We start from the raw sequence: 4,632 nt of genomic DNA, 5'->3' as shown, positions 1-4,632 counted from the left end.
GTCCCATATCATTGCCCAAATTGAGGGGAGAGAGACACAGATCAGAAAATATAGACCGCCAATGGACCAGAGGAACTATACTGCTATCTGCAGCACACTGCGCCTGAAAGCAGCATCTTCATGCCCTCTTGCGTCCACCTGATTGAATGTATGGACTGAAGACCAAGTTGCAGCCTTGCAAATCTGAGCTATGGAGGCCTTTTGATGCACTGCCCATGAAGCACTAACTGCTCTAGTTGAGTGCGCTTTAACCTCAAAAGAAGGAATCTTCTTTATACCATAAGCCCGAATGAACAATAACCTGTCAAATCCATCTAGAGATAGTGGATTTTGACGCTGCCTGGCCCTTTTTGGGGCCTTCTGGCAGAATAAATAGACAATCAGTCTTTTGTATCTGAGCCGTTGCCTGCAAATAGATTCTGACTTCTGTTACAACATCTAAAGAGTGTAACAACTTCTCCGCGGCCTGCAGCTCTGGAAAAAAAAAAGGATGGTAGGACCACATCTTGATTCCAATGGAATCCCGAAACCACTTTAGGCAAAAAAGTGGGGTGAGGACGCAACACCACCCTGTCTTTGTGAATAATCAAATATGGCTCTTTAGAAGAAAGAGCTGATAACTCAGATACCCTTCTAGCTGAGGATATGGCTACCAGAAAAAAAAAAAAAACTTTTGTCAAAAGATCTAAATAAGCATGGTGCAATGGTTCAAAAGGTTCTTCCTGTAAAACAGACAAAACCAAATTCAAATCCCATGGGCACACAGGAGGATTAACCGGTGGATTCAAGCATAGTGCCCCCTGAACAAAGGCCTGGACGAGGGAATGAGAGGCAATCGGTTTTTGAAAGAATACTGACAAGGCCGAGATCTGGCCCTTGATGGTACTCAAGGCCAACTTGATTTCTATGCCTAATTGATTAAAGGCAAGAATCCTGCTAATGACATACTTTCTAGGATGCCACCCCTGGATTCACACCAGGAAACATATGCCTTCCAGATTCTATAGTAGATGAGCCTGGAATCCGGCTTCCTAACATTAGCTAGAGTGGACAGGACTGGCCCCGAGAGGCCACGACCCTTCAAAATTTGGGTCTCAACTGCCAAATTCAGACTTCATAAGGCAGGATGAAATATTGGACCCTGTGAGAGTAGATCTGGGCGCAGTGGAAGAACCCAAGTTCTTCCTTCTGCCAGCTTTATGATCTCTGCATACCAAGGTCGCCTGGACCAAGCCGATGCCACCAGAATTGCAGGCTTTCCTTCCCATTTGACTCTCCGAAGGATTCACGGGAGAAGTGGGATGGGAGGGAACGCATAGATCAGAGTACTGATCCCATGGAATCTTTAAGGCATCTGACCCTTGTGTTAGCGGATCGTTTGTACTTGACACAAAGGTGTCCAGTTTCTTGTTGAACCTTAAAGCCAACAGGTCTACAGCCAGGGTACCCTATTTTTGACATATGGTCTGAAATATGTTAGGGTGTAGAGACCATTCTGCTGGACACAGCGACTGGCGACTTAGGAAATCCCCCTGCCAATTTTCTACCCCTGGAATGAAGCACGCAGACAGGCAAGGAACATGCTTGGACTGGGGAGGCTGTCGCCACTGCCTGGAGGACAAAGGTCTGGTAATCTTCTGGATATATTTGTCCAGATCATCCCCAAACAGGCATTCCCCATAAAACGGGAACCCAGTCAAATATTTTTTTGAATGAAGCCTCAGCTGCCCCGTGCTTAAGCCAAAGGGCCCTGCACATGTGTACCAGCAGGAGGGAAAGGCGGGATGCTTGCTAAACAGAATCCATAATGGCATCAACTGCAAAACACAAGGCTTTAGGAAGGTCCGCATAAACCTTGCCCTCCTCAGTGGAGAGGAGGCTAAGCATCTGCTTCACTTGTTCCTTGAGGAACTGGCACATGCTGATTGCTGCGACCACAGGCTGGACCACAGCGCCAGCCATAGAAAAGGAGGCTTTAACTAAAGTTTCCAGCCTCTTATCAGTTGGATCTTTGAACCCTTGAGCATTGTCCATAGGACAGGTCAGGCTTTTATACACACAAGAAATAGCCGCATCTATTGCTGGCACCCCCCATTTTTTGGTGAACTTTTCCTCCACCGGATAAAGCATGGAAAACCTCTTAGGAGGAGAAAATTGTTTATCTGGGTGACCCCAGTCATCATGCAACAATTTCTCCAGCGAGGGATAAATTGGTAAGGTATACGCAGCTTGTGGGGATATTGCACCTGCACTTTGAGGACCTGAGAGACAGAAGAGAGCTTCTCCTATTCCCTTGAAGCATCCGGCTGCTTCTCATCCCCAGATAGAGACATTTCATCATTATCCGATTGCTCATCCGATAGGGAACCCAGAGCAGAGGGAGTGGATCTACCCCTTTTTCTGCTACTCTTTAAGTAAGCTGTGATAAAAGTAGTAATCCTTCCTTCTAACGCATCCAATGCATTCTTCATAATGTTTTCAGTGACATATACGGGGATTGGCTGCAAAGCCTGACAGGGGCACAGACTCATCCTGTGAGGCTGCCTGCAGTCTTTTGGGGGGAGAATCCTGCAGGCATTCCCAGAACCCCCCAATGTAGGCTTTCTTAGTGCCTCCTTTACCTCCCCCTGAAGCCCTCCGCAGCTTAGGACTATGTCTCCTCAGAAAAGCAGAGGTACTAGCACAAATGCAACCACTGCTGTGCCATAGTCTTACAATATAAACATTAGCTCAGTCTTCACAACCTGAGGCCGAGTAGGTGTCTTAGGTATGCCTGGATCCGAATCCACGGAGATGCTTACTGCCCACAGCTCTGTGTCCCACTGCTTACAGGAGCTCTGGCATGCTGGACTTAAAACGCTTTGTTGCGCTGTGCACGCTGCCACAACCACTCTTCCCCACCAAAAACTGCCGTAAAAGCGTGCTGGACTGTCATGGTGGCAGGTGGGGGGGGGAGAGGAGACCCCTGAGGACTGCGTGGGATCCCCCCTCTCAGCTTATGTGGCAGAGCCTGTAGCGGAGATGAGCGGTTTCTCAGACCAGCTTCACTGAGCATGTATTCTAGAAGGCATGTAAGTATACACCAGGTATATCTCTTACTCCTTCTAGTAGCGGAAATCAGGTAGGACATGCAAACTACTCAAAAGAAGATAATCCATAATATATATATATATACTTGTATATACTTTAGGATTGTCTTCACTTACCTTATCCCCGCCGCAGGAACTGCTGAGAACAGACAGATCCAACCTTCACCCATCACAGTGGGTAGCATTTTGCCAACCTTCTGGGTTCCTGCTCACAGGATCCTCTTCCCTGGACCTGTAGAAGACTCTGCCAGTAAAACTTTTCATGCAAATTAAATTTGTGCACCAAAGCGCTGGATCCCAGAGCCCAGTCCTCAAAGAGAGACATTACAGACAAAACCTTGTTTCTTCGTTCACGAGGCCCGGGTACCATCCATCTTAGGCATATTTATTGGCCTGCGGTATGGATCAGGTTGTATAGCTCCCAGGCCCTCACAGAGACCATCAAGCAGAGCTTTCTTCTTAGCACATCTTTAGCGTGACCAACCACCTTAGACACTGGCAAAAAAACTGAGGTACTCTCCATATGGGAGGGGTTATATAGGGGAGGAACTCGCCTCGTAATTAGGGTTGCCAGTGCCTGATGGTGACTATCTAACCCACTAAGTAATTATCAGTCTCTGTGTCCCGTGATGTATGAAGAAAATCATTTTTTCTGACCATTGAAATGAATCCATGCTCAAGCGTTAAAATCGCCTAGCGTTAAACATGCATTTAGATGCGTTAACACACAGGAGGTTTAACCGGCGGATTCAAGCTTTTTTTTTCTGACAAAATGTTGCTGCTCCTGGATGCGTTTTTTTTCCTGCCTTTAAAATCCTCTAAAGTAGGCTAACATGCAGGGGCATTTAGAGGCAGGGCAAAAAATAATGCCAGATGCCCCTAACAAAAATGATTTTAAGGGGAATCCAAAAATTCTATTCTTTCTTGTCTACTGTGAGACACAGAGGTTCTTAACCTTCGGGGCATCCAAAAGCAGTGTGAGTGGTGGGCAACACAGCAGTCAAAGGCTAAAAGGCTCAAGAAACCGAGAACTCTGGACTGTCTGCGGATCAAAAAAAGCTGTCATCAGTGAGGCTGAATCCTCTGCTTGGTATGACTTAGAAAACATGGGAACAGAGGACAGCCGTGCAAATCTGCCAAACAGTTGTTAGCAAAAAAATAAGTTTACGCTTCACCACAGCAGATATGAAGAAAAGATATCTGTCGTAAAAGGAAGAAAAAGAAAACATTTTTTCAGAGCTGTGTGCAAGGAACAGCACGTTCTCACATTCATACCATATACATACACATATATTAGGGTCAATTTAAAAGGAGCCCACAACCTTCCACAATGTCTTTGGAGTGTAGGCGGAAGCCAGTGTACCCAGGGGAAAACTAATATTGAGTGGGTCCCTCTTCTGCCACTAAAACAGTCCTGACTTGCCAAGGCATGGACTTCAAGGTAACATTCACATGAATAGCAGGACCCAAAGCATCAGAACATTGCCCAAAGCATCACACAACCTCCGCCAGTTTGCCTTCTTCCCATACTGTCCCTGATGCC

This window comes from Lithobates pipiens, unplaced genomic scaffold (assembly GCF_037356315.1).
Source record: "Lithobates pipiens isolate NorthernLeopardFrog02 unplaced genomic scaffold, aLitPip1_a1.2 Scaffold_8, whole genome shotgun sequence".
Lineage (NCBI taxonomy): Eukaryota > Metazoa > Chordata > Amphibia > Anura > Ranidae > Lithobates > Lithobates pipiens.
Note: the sequence above shows the minus strand (reverse complement) of the source record.